General features: G+C 44.2%; 1 long non-coding RNA gene across 2 annotated transcripts; it reads left to right on the top strand.

Moving 5' to 3' along the window:
• The first annotated feature begins 2,076 nt into the window (after nucleotides 1–2,076).
• LOC128076868 (uncharacterized) lies at nucleotides 2,077–24,605 on the top strand. Of its 2 annotated transcripts, none has more exons than XR_008204707.1 (3): nucleotides 2,077–2,203; nucleotides 7,181–7,286; nucleotides 11,105–24,605. It is a non-coding gene; the product is annotated as an uncharacterized LOC128076868 (long non-coding RNA). The 2 variants fall into 2 exon arrangements; XR_008204708.1 differs by lacking the exon at nucleotides 2,077–2,203 and adding an exon at nucleotides 6,843–6,947.
• The last annotated feature ends 324 nt before the right edge of the window (nucleotides 24,606–24,929 follow it).

Raw genomic sequence — 24,929 nt, 5'->3', positions numbered from 1 at the left:
GAAGAGCGTTCACCAAAGTGTGCTACTCGGACCTTAGTCTCGCCTGAACCTTTGCTGAGGTTCAGAAAAGTCCCAGAGTTCTTTTTGATGTCAGCCTTTGCCCTTGTTGTTTCAGAAATTGGAGAGATGCCATCCCACCTGCTCTGCTGCAGGACTCTGGATAATCGCACCTGATCGCCGTTGGCAGGCAGCCACTGGAAACCACTAGCAGCACACTCAGAAACTGCACCAAAGTAGGCAACCACCAACTCCAGACATGTGGCACCTGCAAGAATTTGTTACTCTTTCTTAAAAAGAAGGAAAAAAAAAAGTGTTCTCCCCCCCCCCCCCCCCCCGATTTCCATTTGTTAATAACGCTCAAGCACCTCATTAACTCTGATAGTACATTTTTGGCTAGCCGCATTGCTAAGCATGTGTTAAGCTCTGATGAAGTGCAAGAAACTACCTTTGTAACAGCAGTGGTGTCTTCTGAATGCAGTTAGCGCCTCACCAGTGCTGATAAGGTGCGAAAAATGATCTTCCCATCTACAGTTGTGTCAACTGAATGCAATTAGCACCTTTACATGTGTTTAAAATCATGACCACAGGTAATACGTTTCAGCAGCCTGCAATACATTAGCACTTAATCCCATCTTTGTGAATCGAGGGGGAAAAAAAATCACTGCAAAACCAGCACAATGCATTCAATTAAGTGCCATTAACATCCCATTAACTATTTTTAATGAACTAAATCCTTCCCAGGTTGGTGAACAATGGACTGGGGACTTTGCATACTTCCCTGTAGAAATTGCTTACGCTGTAGGCTTGTGTCAAGGGGAGATCTGCTTATCCCTGCTAGACTTGTTTCAGTAGCTCTCTTAAATTGTCCTGGTGAAGCTCTGCTTTTTCCTCCTTGACATGGGCATTTAAGAACATTAAGAGCAGCTGAGATTAGCCCACGCTAAAGGTTGATCTAGTCTGCTGTCCAGTCTTGAATGACCAGAACTACTGGATGCTGTAGAGGAAGAGCCTGAGCCAGTTTATCATTGGAGCATCTCCAGCTGCTGCCCCTCAGCCCATCACCAAACAGCAGTGCTGAGCACCCTGAGATGCTGGACATGCAGGATGCTCACCCCCCAAAAATGGGAAAAGGGAAAAAAAAGAGAGAAAAAAAGCACAGCATGTATTTTTTCTTTTGATGCACATTGCCAAGATGCTCTGCACTGATCACTGTCGTATTGCTCTCAAGCTATTAATCTCTTCTCTGAGTTAGTAAAAGTGATCAAACCTTTAGCTCTGCATGGAAATCTCTCCAGGTCTGAATAATCTCTGTCTGAACTCTCTGAACTCCTCCTTTTTAAAACCTACTGGACACAGGAGGAGTAGGACTTATGCAAGAGTGTTGATAATTTTTTTCCATCCCAACAGAGTGTGCATGCAGCATGGTGGTACTCAGACACTGCATACTCACACCAGAGAAGGCTTTAATGGGAATATTTCAAAGATGTGAAGAAGAAATGATACTGACATGTACCAGAGTGCAATTCAAAGGTAATTTCATACTGAACTACTGATAAGTCTGACCTTTTAAACTTTTATTTCCATTTTTTTTTGCACTGAATTTGTAATTGTAAGAGTAAAATCCACATCTGAGAAACAGTGCGGGATGTTCAGGGCTTCTCCTGCTACTGATAGGTGTGGGGCTGTGTGAAGATTGCATCTTGCTGGGACAGAAGGGAACACTGTGCTCAACTCCTTGCACAGCACAGGACATGAAGCATTATTCCTGGATCTTGTGGCCAAACCAGAGTGTATCTTTGCAAAAAGCACACTCTATCTTGCAGCAATTCATTCTTGACCGTCCTTTATTTTGTCTGTATTTCCACAATTCATGGCACTCTGTACAGAAATAACTGTTCAGAGCAAGATTAACACTTGCAAACTGTTATTTGAAGCTTCCTAACCTAAATCAAGCCCTGTCCGGATTAATAGAAATGTCTACTGTGAATTTAGATGTTTGTTTTGTCTTGTCAATGAAGCTAAGATTGCTGCTGCACATCGGAATAGAGGCTCCTTCCTTTCTTCTCCCCTTTCTCAGCTTAGGAGATGAAGTTGCCTTTCAACGTGTATGTCTTAAAGCACCAAAAGAGCTTAGGTGTCTGACTCAGCCTTCTGGATCTGCAGCGCTAATGGAAAGGACTTGATCTAAAGCATGCTGGAGTAGGTGAGTGGTTGGATCAGGCTGATGCTGGCTTTGTTATTTACTTGATAAAATGGATAAACTTGTATGAGATCTATGAGATCCAGCATGAATATCAGGCATGAGGGACTCCCCACCTGTACTTCTTTGATTAATCTTTGTCTTTTAGGGATTCTGTTACTGTGTTGGGACACTGTAACACACTGCCTTTCTGCTCACTATATATACATGTGTGGCAATACTCTAGAGGGCATTTTTTGGTTAGACTTAGTTTTCACTTGCAATGCTCTTTCTTGGAGAGAAAATCCTGGCCACATCTGCAGCAATGACTGAGTGTTAAGGGTAGGATGAAGGGGATTGATGTCCTCACTGATGTCCTCAGAACCCCCAGGTTCTGCCCTCTCCAATGGGAGTCAGGATTGCTGCAGATTGTTACAAGCAGGCAATGCAACTTTCTGCAGCTTGCTGAGATCCAGAGCAGCCACTCTGACTCTATTTTAAGAGAAAATTCCTACACAAGAGGCAAAAAGAGACAGATCAGCATTACTAAGTGGATTTGAGGCCATGTACCCAGTCCAGGCAAGCCAGTGCTGCGGCAGCATCCTGCCCAGAACTGAGGCATTGCACAGCCCCGTTAGGGTGCAGCCAAACACTGACAGTCATCCATTCTGTAAATTAAATTTCACTCTGCTCAGTTGTTGAAGGATTGCTGATCTCGCAGGTTAGCATGGATTGATTCCAAAACCTGTAAGGGTAGTGAGAGAGAGAGCTTTGGCAGCCTTTGGGTCCAGCCTCATGTAGAAGGTCCTTCTGCCCTGGGAGGAATGGGGTAGGTGCTCCGGGAGTGGGTTTTCCTCTCTGTGTTGAAACCTCCCACAAAGGACTGAATTAATGGACCAAATTGCCCAAACCCTTTCTTCAAAACATTGAGAAGGGTCCTGGTGTGAGCCAAAGGGTTGAGTGTCTCCTTGAACCAAGGTGTAGATCCAGCAACAATATCCTTGTTGGACGGGATGTGTTGGATGGGCTGAAGTCCATGCAGTGGGATGGGAGGAGGAAAATATGAGTAACTGGAGATGAGAGAATACTTCTGGGTAAGCAGGGCCAGAAAAGCAGAAAATAAAGAAAAAAGCAAACAAACAAACCCCAAAACATGATGTTTTCTTCTGCCTGAAGGTGACTCCCGCTGAGTTTTCTAGTGATGTGCAGAGGGAAAAAAACTGACGTAGGCTACTGTACGATGCAGGAGTTTGTAAAACTGTATCTATTTAAACACAGGAATACACTTTCTCCTGATGAGGTCTGTGAAAAACCAGCAGTATGCCTCTTGACCCAAGTCTTTAACTGACACCATCTTGGCAATTTAATGAAATTAAATGGCTGGACTATGGGGAGTTCATTAGAAAGTAATCCAAAGGCTAAAGCTCTCCGAGCTAGTTCAGCTCTCAAACGCTTATTTGTTTGCCAGCTTCAGTAAAGCAAAACCCCTTAATAGGCATTGGCAGTATTTACAATGTGCTCTCCTCTGATGTGGGGACAGCAACACATGTTGCAGGATGACTTCATATTTCGGCATGAGATTTTCAGAGAACACCTCCAGGACAGTCGCACAACTCCCCGCCTTCTACTGGGCAAGCTTGGCTGGATGTGCAGAAGCTGCTTTGTGTCCCAAATTCTTGCTTCTGGCAAAGCAAGCCAGAGAATCTCATTTATATCCAAAAAGCTTGCAGGGATGGCTGCTGTCGCCAGCAATGCAATGCTGAACCTGCAAGGGACTGTGGCTTTTTCATCCTGCTGGGCCATGTATCGGATTACAATCTGTTTTATTTCATGCCATTTGCCCAAGGGTACCAAAGATATAAACTGCCTCTAGGATGTTGGTGGATTGTAAAAATAAAAAAAAAAAGAAAAAAGAAAAAAAAGATGCTGAATTGCTGCTTATTTCCTCTGAGTGGAGGTTCAGAGGAGTGAGAAGGATAAGGAGCTTTCTCCTGCTGTGTAAAGGGAGCTGGGAACCCAGAAAGCAAGCGAATGTAGTTAAGTTTCAGAGTACTTAATTCACCAGGTATAAACAAGATTTACAGGTGAGCGAGCTGAAGGTTTGGAAGGAGAGCTCACTAAAAGTGCCTGCAATAGCTGAGGGAATATCCTGATTCCTGTACACCTGAATTTATTTTTCTGAGGCAGCGCATAAAGACCAACCAAACCCTCTGCTGGAAGCCTAAAGGAGATTCCATATCCTAGAAGTCCCCACAAGCATTTAAAAAAAAAAATAAAACCTCTTGATGTGATTTTTGGTGGAAGTCCAATGCAATTGTATGGCCCTCAGGCTGGAGCTAAGGGCTGAGGCTCCACACAAAAAAACTTGCCCAACTTGAGTAAAGCTAGTGATGTTTGAGGTGAAAATAGGATTTTTTGTATTTGAAAGCTATTTTATGAAATAATTCTTGCTGAGCTTTAGTGTAGCTGCTGCACGAGTTGTTTTAAAAGTACCCAATGCCATCTGCCAGGTGCCTCTCACAAAGAAGCTCTGGAATGAATGCCACAGAGGGAAAAACATCAATCTGAGCAATAGATACCCAACCACTGGCAGATCTGTGAAAGTTTCAGCAGTGCGGGTTTGGTTGTGGAGGTGGATTTCAATGGGACCATCGGTGCCAAACAGCCTGCAGACCCCACATCACCCTGCATGGGTTGCCAGACCTGTCTGAATTTACACCAGGGCACTTAATCCCAGAAAGAGTTCATGTTGAGCAAGGTGCTGCCAAACGCAGCTTGCTTGTCTTCTGTTGAGCAGAAACTGGTGGGCAGCAATGGGGAATGCATGGTGTGAGCTGACTTCATTGCTGGGGAATGGGGCTGAGCTCCTGTACCAGGTCTGATAGTCCAGGTACTGTGGAAGAGCCAGAATTATCCCCAGTTCTGGCAGTCTCCATCAGCAGTTTGGTGTCTGAAAGAGCAGTCTTCTCCCACCCTCCCCAACGGGTACTGTGCAAGCACAGGATCTGCCTTACAGCAAGCAGCGAGGGCTACGTTTTCATTCCTTGACTTTTCTTGCTGGTCCTCTCCGGACCCGGAAAGCCCATCTCCGGTGTTTCCCTACGAGGGTAGCGAAGACGAGCGGAGAACAAACGCGGCACAGCAACGACACCTGGCGATGCACAGCTACTGCTGCATGTGCTGCCTGGGAGCTCGTCGGAGCCCCCCCTCGCCCAAAGCGCCTAGAGCAGCCACACGCGCGGGCGCTGCCCTCGTTTGGCACCTCCCTGAACCTTTGCTTTTAGTTAAAGTCGCTGCTACAAAGCACTGAGATCTTTTCTCTCCAGACACGTTTTGGGTAAACCTGTTCTCCACCCATCTGTAGATATCTGCAGACATAATCAGGCAAGTAAAGTTTCGTTTTCTTTTTGCAAGTAGTATGTGCAAATATTCTGTTGTGTATCGGAGGCTCAGAGTGGCTGAAGAGACATGTCTCCAGATGCAAAGCAGCATTTCATTCCAAACTAGGGCTGTAGTGTCCATCTCTTCCCACTTTTATAGGACCGAAGGGGAGCTGTAGGCTAAAGTCATAATCACAGCATGGCTTGGGTTGGAAGGGGCCTCAGAGCCCATGCAAATCCTGCCATGGACAGAGTTGCCAGCCACTAGTTCAGGCTGCCCAGGGCTCCATCCAACCTGGCTTTGGCCACCTCCAGGGACAGGGGCATCCACAAGCTCTCTGGGCAACCTATTCCAGCACCTTACTGCCCTCTAAGTGAAAATCTTCCCCCTGACATCTCATCTAAATCTTCCTCCCTTTAGTTTAAAGTCACTCCAGACTTGCCCTCTGGAGATCAGAACTCAAAATGTCAGAGTGGATGTTGAGTTGGTGCCCACCACAGCAGCCCATTCGAAGTGCCAGCCCGGCCCAAGAAGCAGAATGTTCTTCTGAATGTACTGTAGCTTCAACATAAGTTGAGTTACGACCATTTTTATACTGAACTCCTGCAAAATCAGCATGTCTGGGAACCACAGCAGAGTGCTGGCAGCTGTTTCTCTTTGAGTCTTTGTACTTCAGAGCAGAACTTGCAAGGCCAAGGTCATGCTCTGAAATAGATCAGAAATAAAGGAAGGGCTTTGCTGAGGCCCTGCTGCATCAGCCTGCTTAGCTTAAGGTAATCATGAGCAGGCTGAGCGCCTGCCCAACCTTTGCACCTGCTTTACCTCTGTGCACCTACGGCATGTAGCAGAAGAAATCGCTGTTGAAAGTCAATGAGATCTTGTTCCGAACAGCCCCAGGTGCTTCTGAAAGTCTTGTTCTCTCCTGTGCTGTTCTAAAGACTTGCAAATTACAGTTAATTCATAGGGCTCAGGTGTTCTAGCAGAGCTCCCACCAACAGGCCTCCCCCTGTGCAGACTGTTGGAAGGCTGCTGGGGCTCAGGCCTTTGGCTGCCTGAGAGAGCAGGTCACTCCCCAGCCTGCAGAGACAAGAACAGAAGATCACTCAGTGCAAGAGCAAGGCAGGTTGAACTGTGCTCACCCCCCAGGCCACGCTGATGGGCTGTTGCAGACCATCAATCCCTCCCACGTTTTGTACAAATGATCAGGAAGAGGTACCCTGATAAATGAGATGGGAACTTACAAGGTTTTTCCTCTGACCCTTCATCCACTTTGAAGAAATTCCCAAAATTGGCAGCAGGTGGTGAAGCCAGCTGCATGTTTTAGTCTGCTTCTCTCTTTCCAGCCTGATCCAATTGGAAATAAAGCCTGAGAGTTTGTTGACTTCAGGTAGGTTAAATAATATTGCCTCATTAAAAACAAAAAGTCTCAAGGAAACTGTGGAGGTCTGGGATTCAGTGTTGGCAAAAGACTGTATCAGAAATGCGACACAACTGCACTTGTCTGGGGGGATGTTCAGTTGCCAGCAATCTGCAGCATTATGGCAGAATTTCTCAATTCTGTCTGAAACTTAGCAGAAAATCTCCCAAAAAACTTAACCTGGTTTATAAACTTTTTCAAAGGTGAAAGAGGAGAGCAATAGCTGCAGTGCCATCCCGTGGTTTTCAAGAGGATGCTGCCTCCACGAGAGCTGGCTTGGATCACATGGGGAAGCATAGTAACTCAAAGGTGAGCCTCACTGTCTCCTTGCTCTTAATCCTTTCAGACAGAAAGCCCAGCTGCTGGTGACTCAGTAAACAGTGATTCATGATGGAAATGGCCCTCACACCCCAAAGAGTTTGAGGCTGTTCACAATACCCACACTGTGGACTAAAATGCAATGAGGTGGGGTGTCATGCTTGTCAAGGATGCCTATCTGGACATAGTGGAAAAAAAACTTGTTGAGGCTCATGAGCTATTTTAGGGGTTCAGTATTGTTCATCTTGCTGATAATTTGAATGTCAAGCTGCTTGACACCTTGTGGAATTTTTAATCTCTTAAAATAGATTTTAAGGTACTACATTTTCTGCTGATCAGTACAGAAAATGATGCTGCATTACCATAATAAAATAATATTCTTCAGCTTGTACAAAGGAGCTGCAATATTTGGGCAATTCCTGGTGCTAAGATTTCAGTAAACAGAAGTTTTGTGTCCTCGTGCAGCCTGGGGAGGCTGGAACTTGTTGTCTTGATGATCTCTAGATGTCCTTTCCAACCCCTACAATTCTGTGATTTCAGCCAAATCCTGTGCTTTCCCCAGGCCTTAGGAGTATGGCAGCAATGCTCTGTACTGAGGGTCCCTAGGGATGAGCAGGCTCCTAGCATGGATTCACCCTTTTCTTATCTTCCACTGAGTTCAGATATGCACAAAAAGAGAGAAAATTAGATTTCAGTGAGTTTGCTGCTCATGGGACAGGCTTCTCACTTCAGTTCAGTTGCTGAACTATATAACTGCACAAGAGGAGAAAGCCTGCTGGAAACCTCTTAGTGCTTATTGCCTCTTATAAAAGGATCTCGATGACCTCTCCTGTGAAAAGCTCTGACACCTCTGCCCTGCACCAAACCTGTGATGCTCAGCAAATGGGGAGTCCTCAGGCTACTCGAGGGCCTCTTCTTTGCCTTCTGCACAGCTTGTGCTGGCTCACACGACTGATGGACACTGTGCCTCCTCCCATCTCCTGCTTCCCCAGGACATTCCTTTGCTCAGATGCAAAGGCATTTCTGCATGCTTAAGACGTATCAAGCGTCCAGGCCCTCCTGTCTCCAACTACTTGCATGTTCCAGCATAGTAGAGAAAGAAAGCAGACCTTGGTGAGGTATGCTTATCTCATATTTGAGTGATATAATGGAAGCGTCATCCCCTGGTGTAATGGGATCATGGAAAAACAATGAGGCGTGAAATTATTTTCCTTCCTTCCCAGATAAATCCCTTGTTGTAAATTAAAGCTTTTACCCATTTAACTACAGGTGAATCACTTATGCCTGCATTAGTCTGCTGTTAATAAGGAGGGAGATTATCCAGGACAAACACTTGGATCTCTTGGGTCTCTCTCTTGCTAATGATAACGTAATGTTCTTCACAAGTTATCTTAGCACCAAGATAACTGGGAGCTGGGGAAATGAGTGTAATGTAAGCTGCTCTCAGCACTTGGATCCCAAAGGCTGGGGTGCTATCCCCACATTGTATTATCCAGTTCTCCATTGAAAAATCACTTTGTATTAGCATCAGATCAGCACATGCATACAGGCAAACCTTGCAGTGGGTGGAAGGGTGGCTTTCATGAGGCTGTCAGGAGCGTCCCCTCACTGGGTTCTGCCAGCAGCAGATCTAAGCAAGTGTGGTGAGCTTTGCATTCATTACCCTCCCAAACAAAATCTGAAATTATGTGCATACTGTAACCAAAGCAGTCGAGTATGACTAAGCCAATAGGAAGATAGAGCTCATCCTATTTTTCACTTAATTGTCTTTCAAAATGAATTGGAAATACTATTTGTTCTAAACAGTAGATACCAATTCTTATTCAAAGGTCTTGAAACTGTGTGTTTTATTCCTGTGCTTTGGAGATCAAGGGCACTGAAGTCTCAGTCCTGTTCAGAGCAACACCCTCCTTCTCTGCTGAGGCAAAATAAGCCAGAAAGCAGAATCTACCCAAGGCAGATCTGATGAAGGTTCATCAGCATCCTCAGCCACACAGGGCTGCTTCCTTCTCATCGTTAGACATCTACTTGCTAATGCAAAATAAGCCTCTCCTTCTACCACTTGCAAGCACCTCAAATAAGTCATTTCCTTTCCCTCAGTAGCAGTCATGTAAGGATTTCTATATGCCCTCTTCTTCTTCAAGTTGCGTTTTCCACTTGTTATGGACTGATTTCAGGATGCATGCTTGTGCCTATGTTCTTCCATGACCCATGCCTTCTGCTCTGTTAAATTCATTGCAGTGCCAATCCATGATTGCTTTGTTTATTTCTGATGATATCGAAGCAGTAATAATCCTGCTGTATTTTTTTTTCTTTCTGCTATCAAAGACAAATTATTTGAATTGTGCCCCATTGTATGCACCAACCTACCTCTTTCACAGAAGTTGGAGTCAGCAAGAGAGGTTTTAGTGAAGCAGCATTGTTCCTGATACCAAAGGCATTTCTGCTTTGAACTGGGAGTAGAATTAGTTTTACGGTCATCACTAAAAATGTAATGTTTCTGCTTAAGTTTGCAGAAAAACGTGATCAGTACCCTGAAAACTCACGAGTGCCTGTAGCTCCTGGTGGTGGCTGGCGGAGGGTTTGGGTCCTGCTTCAGGACAGACTGCAGTGGAAAGCCCAGCCCACAGCCTTTGACTGCCTTCCGATCATTCCCTGCACCTCAGACTTAATTTGACCTAACTATAGCTCACTGGCAAACAACAACTCATAGTTAGACAATTTTCAAAGTCTAACTGCACCAGAGTTTTCTCAGTACTTTAGAATTTCTTAATTGTATTAGCCAAGGTGAGGATAATTGCTGCTTTCATATCCTTGAAACTTCTTATACAAAAGAGACTTATGCAAGAATATGTTCATTCTCTCCAATAAATGATCTCTCTGTTATTAAGGAGTGTGCATTGCAGGACTGCTGGGAAGCATTCCACTGAACCATTATGTACTGGAACAAAACCTGAAACTCGCAGATACAAGACTAAATTGCAGTCTGGGGCAATCAGAACACACTTCTTTTTTCCTGGAGGTCGCTCCTTCAGATGAACACACCTCAAATCCATGGATAACCTGGTGTTTTTCATACCGAGGATCTTCTCTGCAGGACATATCTCCTACTTATAGCTCACTGGTGCTCCTGGCATTGCTCCTGGTCTCAGACACCGATGTGGTTGTTGGGCAGGGACTTTTTTCCCCTCAGAATTGCATCAGGATCTTGAGCTGCATGTGAGGCTTCTAGACATCAGGTTATCATAGCTGTGTGCTTGAAGACTCAAGTCACTCCAGCAGAGATAATTGGGCATTTTGTTCTTCCTTAAGCTCTAGGAAAGAAACAGAAACGTGCATTTGCAATAAAATGCCACGTATCCCTTTGAGACTACAACTATCATTAAAAAATAAAATAAAATAGGCTAGACAGTGTGTCTTCTAATAGCAGCCCAATAGACTGAATGTGGGAGGGAGGCATGCAGTGAGTCAGACAATCCAGAGTGAGTTCTATACCAATTGCTGATAAGGTAGACACATTTCACGGCCCATTCTGAGGAAAATATTACATTTCATGGTGCTTCACAGAGGAGGAGAAATCCTATTAAAATCATGAAAAATTATGCACACAAGGTATACATGGGTATTTAAAATGATCCATATTTTTGAATGCGGGATAACGAGTGAAATGAACATCTCTTAGGGATAACAGTGAGTGTCACAGGAGTTTTACACGGGGTCCTTGGTAAGAAGTAATCTTATTATTGATAGAGCACTAAGTTATTTTGCACCGTGTTAAATAATGCTCAACAATAGTCTATTTCTCTCAGCTGCTAGACAAACGTGGAGGATAAATATGGAGAATGGAGAACCTAAGGGCAAGTATTTGATTACTGGAAGCCTATCAGAGCTTACAGGGGGCTGTTACCTCAGAACTTGAAGTCAAGATGGACTGTGCTATCTTTCTGAGACATCTGAGCAATAATTTAGGAGTTTTTCCAGTTACCATGGATGGGTGAAGTACAGTTGCTGCTCTGAAAGTACTGCCTCCTATTTTATTACTTTGGCCCATGAAGTCAGGGATGGATGTTGGTGATGTGGCCGTAAAGGTTGAACTTTCCCACCAATGTTCTGCTACATTTTCTTGGTGTGTGACAGATGGCAGCTTGTCCTGCACCTCAAAACTCTTCCAAGTCCAAACAGAAGCTGTTGCTTTCCTGTGACATACAAGAAAACAATAATGTGCAGTGGAAACTTAATGCCAACTGATTTGCTGAACTTCAATGGAAACCATCACTTCTTCATGGCAGTTAACTACTGGGATTCAGATGTGAAATTCTGGCTGAGCACAAAGAGGTGAGTCATGCAAGCCTACACAGATATCTTGTCGGAGGAAGGAAAACACAATGTGGAAGGACAGAGAAAAGCTTTCTAACAAGAAGAGGAACTTTCTGGGGTGGTGGCAAGGTGTTGGGAGAAGGTGGCTCTTCCCCGGTGTGTTGCAGTGTGTTGGAGCTCCTTAAGTGGCCATGGCAGGAGAATAAACACAGTGAGGGACCCAAGTCTATACACAAGCACCTACAACACACCTGTCTTACAATGAGAGAACGTAAGTGAGCAAGGCTCAGTGTGATGTGGCAAAATGCTGGCATCTGCCTTTTGGCATGGGAGTTTCATGTTTTTGGCATGGGAGCCATCAGTGTTTAATAGAAACTGCTATTGGAACTGCTTTTGGACTTAGGGCATGTGATGTTTGTTCTCATTTAATGTCTTAAATGGTTTGTATAAAATGAAAGGGGTAACCGTGGAAGAAACTGCAAACTTCCTTTTTAAAAACTTGTTCCCATTTTCCAACTGAGTGTAAAGAGATTTGTGGCACAGTTTGAGGCCCAGCATGTGTCCGGGAGGGAAGGCCAAGCTCTGAACAATGGTTGTATTTGCTGACATCAGCTGATTCATAGCAGTTCACAAGATTTATGGAAGACCACCTTCAGACTGCATGGTTCTGGCAAACAGAATGAATGAGTTAATTTTCCTGGGACCGAGACCCCTAAATTTTCTCTGCCACTTCCCTAGAGGCCTTGCACAAATGTTTCAGGGCAGTTACCTGATGGAGAGACACTCATGGCTCCAAGCTGGGGCAGCTGATTGCTACTTACGTGGTTTAAATTGCTTGCACCTTTAGCAGAAGAGGACAGCCTGATGGGGATCTGGCATCCCCAGCAACTCCAAAGGCACAGCTGTGAAAGAGATGACATCTCAACTCCTACAAGGCTGCTCTTCTTATATCACGGGGATTTGGATTTCTCTTCTGTTTCTAGTCAGCCTGAAAGGGTGATTGGAAATGGCATGCTGTGGTGCTGCTGTTTGAGAGGGATGGACCTATGGCTACCCCTACAGATACATCCTGGCGGGGCAACTAAAGGGGCTGGGAACACACAGATGAGAGCACCTTGAGTGCCTGTTTGTAATGCTGTGATTTGCGATGCCTTGCAATGCTTTCTGGAAGTGTTTAGATAACATAATGGGCCCCGTATGGCATCTGAGGAGACAAGGTCTGACATTCCTTAGACAGTGTTTTGATGAGGAAAATGTTTGTATTTAATTAAGGCTGCTCCACAGTAATGGCTATGAGGCTGTAGAAGGCTGAGCTGGGATGAAAACAATATTGCCCAAGTCCAGTAATGCAGAAAGAAATTATTAGTTTAACGGGGTGTGAAATTATCCATTTTGTTTTCTTCAAAATTAACTGTAGTTCACTGTATAGCCTGCTATGACTGACCAAACCACATCAAAGGGTTGCCCATGCAAGAGAACAGGAAATATTTCCCAACAAGAATCTGAGGTGTAGCTCTACGAGGACAGTTGATAGCAGATTGGTGACAGTGCAGTGCTATGTAAGAAGTCGATTTTAGTTCTTAGGAAGGAAAGCTAGGTGGCTGAGTTTCTGACTGCTTAGGGTGCAGAGAAGTGGGAATGGGGCAATATTTTGGCAAATACTGACCAGACTTCTGTGTCTGCATCCTTGTTCTGTCCCATACAAACTGTTGAAAATTTGTCCTAACACAATTACTTCAGAGACAGAAGTCAGAAGAGACAGAGACTTTCTGCGTCAGGAAGTCTTAAAATGTAGCTGACAAAATGAATTTTTGAAGGTCTGATACTGAATGAGTTATAAAACAGTGATCTGGCTCCTCCAACTCACCCAACCCATTCAACAGTGAAATCTCAGGCTCTCGCAGTCAGTTTGCAACTGAACACAAAGTCAACATGTATTCAGACAAAGCATTCACAGCATAATTCCACACCCAGATCATACATGGGAAAGTGATAGGTATACAGGAAACACATGAATTAAGTGGGAAAAGGGAGAAAAAAGCTTACTTTGGTGAACTGGCGACTTAACTTGGTTGTGCTTTGGAATATGCATCCCCACAGGTTACACGTTTCCATTGCCAGCCCTAGGAATGCAGTACAGGATGCAACCAGCTGATAACAGTCTGTGCTGCAAAGCCCCCCTTCGAGCTCCAGTACAAAACAGGTCTCCCTGGGCTCTGTAATTACTGTCTGCATATTATTCAATTGCCTAAAAGTGCCATACCATAGGTGAAATGAGCAACAGCCAAGCAAGCATACTTGGCTGTAGTTCTAGAATAAGCTGCAGTGCATGGTGGTTGCCAGACTAAGAAGAAAGGAATTGCTTAATGCATGAAGAGTATCTTTTCAGAGTGACATCTATGCACGTGTTTGCAAGAAAACTTTGTATTTGCAGGTGCCTGATAATGAAAGGGAAAGTGTATTGCAGTGGTTCAATGGAGGCAGCGGTGTATGTGTATCCTTCCAGGAGGTGTGGATGTAAGTATGGAAATATCCTCCAGAATAATGGTTTGAATCTGGGGAACTGAAACTCTTCAAGAGCTGGTGCCAATGAGACAGTTTTCTTCAGGCTTTTTCTCCTCTGCTGGAGACTTCATGTGAGATCCCTCGTCCCAGGGTCCCAAATAACTCAAAACAAGTGAAGGCACTGAAAGCACTACAGCAGGTAAATGCAGACAAGTCAGAGGGCCATCTGAATATCTTCTGAGCTATTTTCAGAACACTGGTTTTTAGTTCAGCCTTATCTGTTGTCCCATTTTAAGCCCTCATCAGTCTCTCCCGAGTCAGCTTCCTCTACCTCTGTGGTCCTATCTGTGGTCTTAGTAGGGTTTCTTCAGTAGGAATATATAATGACATGAGAATGCATTGCTTTACTATTATGTGGAAGAAAAACTGGTTGCTCATCCAGTGTTAATTTTCTATGGCTATGTGGAAAGTGGCCCTTATCAGAAAAAGTGAAATAGAGACACTGTTGAACATGATAAAAAGAGGGAGAGCCTTATGAGTTAAAATATAAACATAAACACTTGCAAAAGTGCAGAAATTACAGCTGTTAATGGCCATGTATAAAATGATTGAAGAACCTGTTGCACAACCAGCCCATTGAGTACTGCAGTAATTGTTCTCTAATTGAAATCAATGACAAAATCATCACTGATTTCCCAGGGACTGGACATGAGCACAAACACTTTCTGTTTGCTGCAACTGAATCTTAAGCACCTCTCACAAAGGAGGAGATTGGAATCCTGGGGATGATCTATATATGTTTTTACACCGGAACAGTCGGAATTGCACAGAGAAATACTGATTTTCACCTGCTGCTCTATACAGAGACCTTAATAGCCTGTGCTTCTTCCGTGCTTTAGTGGTCTCCTGACTGGGAGATGTTTCTGTGAACAATGTCTTTATGCAGTAGTGGGATGGCTGAGGGCTCTCAAGCAATTTGATCCCATGCAAGCTAACCTGCCTATAAGGAAAAGCTTATGTCAAGCAAGCAATCCGCAGATTAGTTCTGCACTGCCTGCAAAGCTAAATGTGCCCAACTGATGGCTTATTCATAAGATTTTGGAGGCTTGAGTGCTTTGTTTTAAAAAAAATCTGACGTGGTCACAGCTTTCCTTCAGTTGTGCTTTGTTCAGATTTTGTGTTTTTGATGTCAGTGGGAGTTGTGGCCGCAGCAATCCAGAGGCAAGGTGCTGACAAGCATTCCCAGCACACTGTGAAAATAAACTCCCTGTGGATTGCTGAAGTCCTGCAGCATCTGTCTTCTGGCCCTTTTTTCTCTCTCGGTGAGCTGACTAGACTTTTTAAACAGAATGGATTTCACCAAAGCAAATTGATATTTTGTCCTGCAATATAAAGCTGATTTATGGTGGATCACTTGATTTATTGCTTCCAGACAACAAACAAGTCAAAATGTCAATTCGTGTTTTCATTCCTTCAAACCTGAACCACTGTGGACCCTTTGAGCTGCTGCTAAAACCACAGAGCAAAAGCCATCCAGGTGCAATCCACAGCCCCTCACTGTGAGAGCAGGGGCTCCCAGCACACCAATACCACATGCTTCTGGGGGTGCTCCTCTGTGGAGAGACTTCTTTGTTGTGTCCAAAGCTTCTGAAATCAAAAGCTCTCCAAAAAGCCCTCTGCTAAGTGTCAGTGATGGATGCCCATCCTCCCCAGTGTGTGCAGGGATAGAACGTAGCACAGTGATTGGGTTGGCTGGGACTTGTACATACTGCACTGGTTCAAGGCCTGGATTCGTGAGGCTGGAGGAACACTAATGAGTTTCCAGCGTTTGAGATGGGATGGATCATTAGATGGTCACTGATAGGGGATTCTTTTTATTCTCTAGGAAGTAGAGCAGAAAATTGGATTTTTATTTTTTTTTTCTTTTTGCCTGGCTTTGTCTAAAGATAAGCCGTAAGTGTAGCATTGATCTTGGTCGTATCATTACCATCTACCTCTAAAGTGCAAAGGCCCTTGATGTGTTCTTCTAGAGGGTGGCTTAGCCTTGGATTCAATTTCAAATGTGAGTCTATCCCTATCCTCTCAGTAAAGTTTCTCACTTTTCTGTACTTGCCTGGAATCTGTATGACCTGTGCAGCTCTTTGTTTATGAGTAGTGACATAACAAAATTAGCACTGATCTTTCTGCAGCAAAGGTATTTCCTTGCCTTTCCCCCGAGGCCCATGTGCTGCTCCTGAATGCTGGTGCCACGTGCTTGACATTGCATATTGAGCCTAATGCATCAGCATGGCAATTAGCTCCAAAATTCACTTCAGAGATCTTCAGAAAATGAGAATTTTGATTTCAGGAGGATGTGACTTCAACTAGAACAAGGCAACCATATACAGGATCACCTTGGTGGCAGATGTGCTGGTGTATTAGTTAGTACTGTGAGGAGTCCTTAGCTTTAAAGTGAATGGTGTGAGTTTGATGATGCTGGAATATTTTTCTTTGTGTTGAGACAGGAGCAAAAAGGCTTGCAAATGCTCAGTCTTCCCCCCCATCCTTTCCCCAGTTTGAAACTGGCATGCACAGGCAGACTCTGTGTGCACAAGGAGAAGATATAGGGCTGTATTTTAAACCAAGTAATGCGGTGCTCATTTGGTAGTGAGATAAAGATGGGCTGCAATATATTTGGGTCAAAGTGTTGATCAGTTGACTTTTCTTTGAGCAATCTTTTAGTTTTTCTTTTGAACCTTCTATTCTTATCTGACTTCAAAAGCAGTTGAGGACCTTCACAAAATTCCTTCACGCAAAATTTTTGCTACTGAAAACATATATCCACCTTGTTTAGCCAACTTAAAACTTTAACATAATGCCTATTCTCTTTTAGTTAATATTTTGTTATTTACATTAAAAGTTGTTGGATAGATCTGTTAATGCAGCTCTTAGCAAATGTGTGCTGTTGTTTAAATCTAGCTGATGCTGGCAGGTACTGCCTGAGGTGGAAGTAAGATACATTTGGAGTCATGCCTTTTTTTGGGGGGGGGCTGTTTCTTTTCTTTAAACTATTGTTTCCATGCAAAAGAAAGAAACTGCAGGAGGAGAAGGATTGTTTTATTTTGGAAACCTTCTGTCCAATTGAGAGAAGAAGAGCTGGCTGTGGTTTCAGTGTGGCCAGAGAGTTACGTTCTTATGCACTGGTTTATTTATGGGTAGGTCTTTCACTGTGACTGGAGATTTCTGTAAGTGTAGGTAAAACACTGACATCTAGTGCCTAAAACACTGCATCCAAACATACACTGAGACTCCAGTCCTGTTCCTTCTGTGATGAACAGTGTTGGCTATCCAGTAACATTATGGACTGGATATAGTTTTAAGGATTGGCTCTATATAACCAAAAGAAAGCTATTATTTTGCACAACAAAAAGTAGCTAGAGGGTCGCATGCAGTGCAAGGTGAACTTCTCTAGTGGAGGCTGCTCATACAAAGGTCCCAGTGGGAGTGATCATACAGCAAGAAAATCCAACCTACACGTTATCTATTGCTATGCTGAAGACACATTTTCTTTCAATTTCCTTGTGTTAAAATATAGCCTGTCTAAATACAGGCTATAAAGAGTTTGCTTGATGAGTCTGAGTGCTGTCCTCAGCGAGATGCAGAGGAGCTGCAGGATCAGGTTGTACATCAAATCTGCTGCTAATCAAAGAGAATCAAATCAGCTAATCAAAGAGAATGGCTGCAAGTGGAAAATTACCACTGAGAGATGGAAAACCATCCCCTGGTGCAGAGAGCAACCTCTGCCCTTCACCTAGCATCATAATGAGCATGGCACTGAGGAGATGCACTCTTGGATTTGATAAATAAATCCAGACCGAACAAAGCATTGCATCAGCTCGAAACCTGGAACGGGTTGGAATCAACTCCGCCTGGAAGTGCCTGGTGTCCACTAAGGTTGAATGTGCTCTGTGTCTGCAGCCTTGCTCTTGCATGTCTTGGCATGGGTCTTGAAGCTGCTCTGGTCTCACTGAACAGCTCTCAGGGCTGTCCCAGCCATGGCTGAAGAGCAAAGCCTCATCTCTTTTCCCTTTCAAGTGAAACAAAGAGAACAAACAGTTTTGTGGTGCGTCTTACATGTTATTGACTTGGCTCAAGGAGCTGGAAAATAAGTCCTTTTGGTGGTCCTTAGTGGAAGCCAGCAGGCCCTGGTTTGCCAGCTGTCTGTCCTCAGGGAGGTGGATATGTTAATTGATGTTTATTATTCCTAGGTGTAAAGATTAGCACATTCTCAAGTGTCTTGCTGGATTGTCTGTAGTAGATAAGCAGGGTTTATGGTTATGGTCTGAGAACAACTGACTGGAAGTGAAATATTTGCATTGCAGTGGAACAAAACAGAAATGAAACAGTATTTCTTCCTCTTAGGGATTTCCTATAGGGCCAGAAGGTGCCACTGAGCTGCTCTGAATTTCTGAGCCATTCAGAGCAAGCTGTGTGTGCCATGGCCCCGCATGGCAGGACCCCAGGCTGAGGAGCAGCCAGTCTCCATCAGCACTTCCTCACTGAGCTACACCAAGCTCCATGTAAGAGGTAGCTGTCTCTTCTGCTCTGCTTTGCTCCTCTTGGAGAGCTGTTGTCTGAACAGGTGTTTCCAATGGTCCTCTCATCTGCTTCTAAGTTCAACGTGTACTTGGCCATGTATGCTTACTTGCCACTGTTGATCTTCAGTTTCTAAAGGACGCAGAAGGAGAAGCTGAGCTAAATATCAGCTGGTAAACACAGCTCCTTAGAGAGATTTGATCTCTTCTGAGCCTTCTTAGCCCTGAACACCTTAAAAAGTTTTCTTCAAGTGCGGTTCTCCTTTCTGTCTCTCCCTATTTGCTGATGTGTCAATCTGAGCTAGTTTGTGTATTCAGGAACTTGGCAATACCCTTTAGGAGGTCTCATGGGGCCTTTCAGTTTGTCCCCATCTCCAGCAGAAGGTTCTCCTCATCTCTCCAGAGCTGCTTCTTCCTTTTCCATAGCTCAAGCTCAAGCTGGCAGCTCAGAGGCAGCACAGGGGTTTTCCTCTTGCAGTTGTTGCCAGCTGAGGGGATTCTGCTAGCAGCAGAGGGTTACTCCTTGCAAAAATGTTACTCAGTACTTCACGCCTTTTCCATTACATGGCTCTTTTCCTTCTGCCTCTGCTAATCCAAACCAATGATCCAGCAAATCCTTCCAAAAGGTGTCTCCAGCAATGGCAAGGACCAAAGCCTTTGGGAAGGAGCAGGACTCCTCCTCTCAGCATCATTGTCTAAGCTGTCCTTAAAAAAACAAACAAACAAAAAAACCCCACAACAACAACAAAACCACACACACAAACACACAAATCACCTTAAACTACATTTATGGCCCTGGATTTGAGAATTTCTTTCACTACATACAGAGAAGCCTGTGCGTAGTCTGCTGAAAGTTTTTCTTGCTGAGAATCATTAGAATGCCATTCTTTTATGCTTCCCTTGTCTTTCTCTAGTTTCCTCTGCTTCCTTTCTTTCAACAAGAGTCCTGTTGAGACAACTTAATATAGAAGAGAGTTCACAGGAGTGGCCTCAGGTCCTGTCTGAAAGGTGGGTACAGGTTTGCCTGTCTCTAAAGGCCAGTTCCTCCTCCCCATGCACTTCCCCCTGCAGTACCCACTTCGACCCATCCAAAGCTCAGGCAACATGAGCTATTCAGCAGGGAAAAGATGCAGAAGCTTTCCCAAGCAGGTGGCTGTGCTGCAGGAAGGTATTCACTCGTGCATTATTTTTTTTGTGAAAATCTGGTATTTCCAGGTATGATGAATGAAGCAAAACTCCTTTTGTGCCCCAAAAAAGGCTGGATCTGGCTGGTCCAAGGAATGCCACAGATGTCTCCCGCTTTGCTCCTGCTGTTGAGCTGACAGAAGCAGAATGACAAGGCTATAAAACAGGCAAGGAGACAAATTTAGGGAGTTATTGTAAAGTGCATATATACCCATAGTTGGCTATGTGTAGTTCTTCAGAGGAGGTGGGTTGGTCTTTCAAATCAGCTAAGGAACCAGTGCAACTGCCTGGAATAATTACAGGGCGTTTGTCATTGGTTCTGATCTAATCTTTTAAGTACACCCTAGATTTCTCTTCCTATGTCTGCAGTCACATGTCGCTTGTAGTTTCTAGTCTAAATAACTGCATTTATGGGATTAGCTGACACACAAGCTGCCCATCAGATGAGATTTGTTTTCTGGGATCTGAGCTGAGGAAAAAGCCTTTCTTTTGGTTTGCCACGAACAGCCCATTTTCTATTCATTTGCAATTCTTTCTTGTTGTATGAATGAAATAGTGAATATTTACTAGATACTTTCCTTCTGGCCGCTAAAATATAAGAATTACAGAAACCTTCTCTGCAAACCTGTCTTCTAGGAAACCTGAAATCATATCTTGAGTTATTAAAGTTTAATAGCTAGTGTGTATATGGGGGGGAAGTAATTACTTCCCATAACATCGTTCTCTTTCAAGAATGTGGCCGTAACCCCTGATGCAAAATTATTCCACTGGCATTATAAACCACAGTGTAATGACTTATAATGTCACCTCTTACTACCACAGAGAAACCTTTATGTTACGACTTAGATTATACACCAGAAATGAAGATGACTGTAATGAAAGGAGATAGCTGATGTGTCAAGGTGGCATTTGAGCTAAGGACTTCGTTGCGATATGTGTTGGAACATGATTTAATTAGGCATGCTGTTTGGTGGGGTTTTTTTTTGTCTTGGTTAAAAAGGATCCAGATTCAATTGTCTTCAATGGTGTTCTGCATATTTTCTGTCAGTAGAAATGGATGGTGTTGGTAAATCTCAGATTTGACTCTGTTTTCCAGCATCTTAAGATGCTGCAGCTTAAAATGCTGTCAGGTATGTCACTGATAAAATTGTTGTTGTTGAATTGATGGGGACCCCAGCAGGGCTCCTTCAGATAGGAGGAGAGCATGAAGTTGGGTTCTTCTTATCACAGAATCACAGAATGGTTCGGGTTGGAAGGGATCTTAAGGCCCACCCAGTTCCAACCCCCACCGGCTCAGGTTGTCCTGGTCCCATCCAACCTGGCCTTGGGCACCTCCAGGGATGGGGCACCCACAGCTTCTCTGGGCAGCAGTGCCAGGGCCTCACTGCCCTCTGAGTAAAGAATTTCCTCCTAACATCTAACCTAAATCTCCCCTCCTTTTTAGTTTAAAGCCATTCCTCATCTCTACCAATCATTAGTTGAAAGTATCCCTCCACTGTTTTCCCTTCACCCTCATCCTCCTTCCCACCGAACATCTACAGAAACCAGAGGCAGTGCACAGTGCTCCACCCCCTCACATTCTCATAGGGCTCCTTAGCATCTGACGTACTTTGGATCTGTGGCAAATAAAAGATATTGCCCCATTGTGGTATATGTTTTACAGTAGCTGAAACACTGACCTGTGTGCATTAAGGCCTTTACACAGTCATACAAAAAACTCACATGGGGGATATGGAGGTTTTTGAGCGCTGTGGGGCCTGATGTCTGAGCTTATCTGGACAGATTAATTAGAAGCAATCAGGAAGGCAGTCCAGGCCTTTTTCCCATGAGATCATGCCCCATCAGAAGCCATATTCCAGGAAGAAATGTTGGGAGTAAATAGTTTTTATGAGTGTTTATCAGCATGAAGGTCATCCCCTCCCAGAAACAAGCAACTTCTGTGACTTAGGGAAAACAGAGCTGAAGTCAGAGCAAGCCTGGATGCTCAGCTGAATCCTCAAATGCCTTCCTTGGTTGATCTGGGGGAAGTCAGATCCTGGCAAACCCTTGGTCCTTAGTGGAAAACAGTCCTAGCTGTGGTGACTTGGCAGGAAAGTTACTGGGAGTGTTAGAGCCAAACTTTTTTTCTGTTTTGCTGGTAATTACTGTGCTGTTAAGGCATTCATGCTGTTACTACAGTATTTCAGCATTATCCTCTAGAACAGTCCTGTAGGCACGGGGAGGATGGCAGAGAAGAGGCTTTCGTGATATGTTTTGCTCTTGAGAAAGTTGGTGTTTGTTCAAACAAAACACAATGCAGGAGCTTGTCAGATGTAATCAGCTGCAGCAGAAGAATGTCAAATATGCAATCCTCATTTCATTTCTGTTCTTTCTGATGTCAAAATGCTTTACTCAACTTTTTTTTTTTTTTTTCATTTAGATTTGACTGTTCTTTTTTTTTTTAATTTTAATATTAAGAATAGGTTGTTCCTCTGAAGAATTCATAAGGCTGGGAAATGATGATCGGTGTTAAATTACACACTATTAAAAAGAAATTACATGGTATTTTTGAATCAGACTATTTTGTTGGCTCTTCTTCTCTCTCCCCCAGTCTTTGATTTCTCTTTTAGTGCTGTATTCCTGGTATGAAGAGTTAATTTCTGACTGGGTTGAGATAACCGCACCCATATGGGAGCTGAATTATTCTAAGGGCATCAAAATGCATCAACTCCAAGCTCTTCTGAACTGAATTTGAATTGCTTTTTTTTTTCTTATTTTTTTTTTTCTCTTTTTATAGCAGCAGTCGTATTATTAGAGCAAGGTTGTTTGCCTTGCCAGAAAATTTCCTCGCTCCCATCAGCAGAGGCAGCTTTCTGACACGCAGCGCTTTCACCGATCGTATTTCAAGTGACCCTTGTAATTGGTGAGCATCAACTGGCGGTGCAGTTCCAGCATTAAACTTTAACTTCTCTCATTTAGGGTCTTAATTGTGCTTTGAAATGTTTGATGGCTTGGCTGACCTTTTTTCTGGGTTAGCCGAGGCTGAGATTTGTCTGCCAGAACTGAAGCCGCAGAGGAAACCTCGAAGCATGGCACCTCATTGGTTTCAGTTTGATAGCTTGCTCGCGTGTCTCTTCTTTTAGAAATGTCCCCAAACTTCTTAGAAGTTTCAAATGGAGTGATAGGAAAAATATGGGAACACCAAGAACTTTACAATCTAGGCAGCGAACATAAGCTGAAGTTCTACTGATATGAAAAGCACGAGTTGCATGCTGTAATCCATTTTTGTACTTATAAATTATTTCTCAACTTTTCTTTCCCTGAAGGAAGTCTCCCAGCAGTACAGAGATTTCTCTTGCTAGCAGACAAGTCCTACACTAAGTCCTATACCAGAATATTTCCCTGTTTTGTACACCTATGGTTTAACCTGAAAACAGCAAAAATGAGTTTTTTGTTTGGTCTGATCCAATACCTCCTAAGCAGAGGGGACAAGATTCATACAATGGATACAGGTATTGCATGTGCAATCTCTTTCCTTACCCTATCTCCACACCCTGATTGGTTTTCCTGCCAGCCTCACAGCTCTGTGGTGACACTTGTCCTGCCACTGCCTGCAGAGCTTAGTGCCACATGCCTCGCTGGGGACGAAGCCCTCCTGGCTGTGATGCAAGATGGTGGAGACCTCATCCAGCCCTGTTTGTGCAGAAGGAGAGGAGCAAATCAAACACAGGAGGTAGGAATTGGGGCCAGACATCTACACTGTGTCTAAGGAGTGGCTTGTAACAATGCCTTGATGGGCAACAGAGCAAGGGGGTTTGTTTGAGGGGGCTGCTGGAGACAGAATTCCCCTTCTTTCCCTTTAGATCTGTTTTTCATATCTCCATTCTTGATGCTAGAAGGGGATTTGGTACTATAGGACTCCCTAGCCCTCCTAGAATCCCTCCCATTCTTGTGCATTCAGATGTCCTCCCACTTTAGCTGATACCTTGCCAAATATTAGCCTCGGAGTTATATCTTACCTCATATTTATAAATCTGCAGAAGAAACACCAAGCTGAGTACAGCCAAGTACCATCCTCCAAAGGGAGGACTAAACCCAGCCACTTGATTATACCTCCAAAAGAGGTTTTATTGGAGAAAACAGGAGTGGGAGGGTATGGTGGCCAGGGTGGGACTGCAGCTATGCCTGGCCAACCTGGAGAGCAAATGTTGTGAACCCCTCAGCTGTGAATTCCTGGAGATCTTCCATCCCTGCCCTACAGAAAGGGAGGAAGAAAAAAAGACTGGCTTCACATTAAATGGAAATACAGCTTTGAAATTGATCGGCAGTGCTCTGAAGGGTGCTGGCTCTCAGCTCACTGATGATGCTCTCCCTAGCACGATCAAATGGGGGCCATTGCAGAGAAGGCAGTGACCACATCTGGCTTCCAGGCTCAGAGCCTTACGTTCACCATCAGCAGGTAAAACTTGACATTCCACATTTTCAATAAGCCTTGCAAATGAGGAGCAAAATGCAATATTGCAGTGGGTGGCTTACAGTTATGCTGGGTGCATTAAAGTGCAGCTCTCCCTGTACATCCCTTTCTCTGATTCCAGTTCAGGAGTCCAGACTGTAGAACAGCATTGGTTGTACAGTTAATTTTGAATAGCATCTTGCACCTTGTGTTGGTGAAAGTGTTGGAGGTATCGACGAGTGTTGTGTTGAAGAACTGCTTACATGAAGAGGGCTGTTAAGATCGTAGAATCATAGAATCACCAGGGTTGGAAAAGACCCACAGGATCACCCAGTGATAACCAAAAGCTCTCACTAAACCATGACCCTCAACACAACGTCCAAGCGTTCCTTGAACACCTCCAGGGTTGGTGCCAAAGCAGAGGGCAGGGGTCTGGAGTGCCCGTAGTCAACATGGAGCAGATACTGTATGGGGTGATAAATGGGCAATGCCACAGGGGCACTTTTCCCATTGGTGCTGGGAGTGAAGAAACAAGGTAATCATCCTGTGGTTTTTGTTTATCCCCATCTCTTCTGCCTTTTGTGCAGGGAGCAGACGGATTCTGGGATGCATCCTCGCAGC

Source organism: Tympanuchus pallidicinctus, unplaced genomic scaffold, assembly GCF_026119805.1.
Source record: "Tympanuchus pallidicinctus isolate F22 unplaced genomic scaffold, pur_lepc_1.0 scaffold15, whole genome shotgun sequence".
In the NCBI taxonomy this organism is placed as follows: Eukaryota; Metazoa; Chordata; class Aves; order Galliformes; family Phasianidae; genus Tympanuchus; species Tympanuchus pallidicinctus.
Note: the sequence above shows the minus strand (reverse complement) of the source record. Positions and strands in the feature narration are given on the sequence as shown.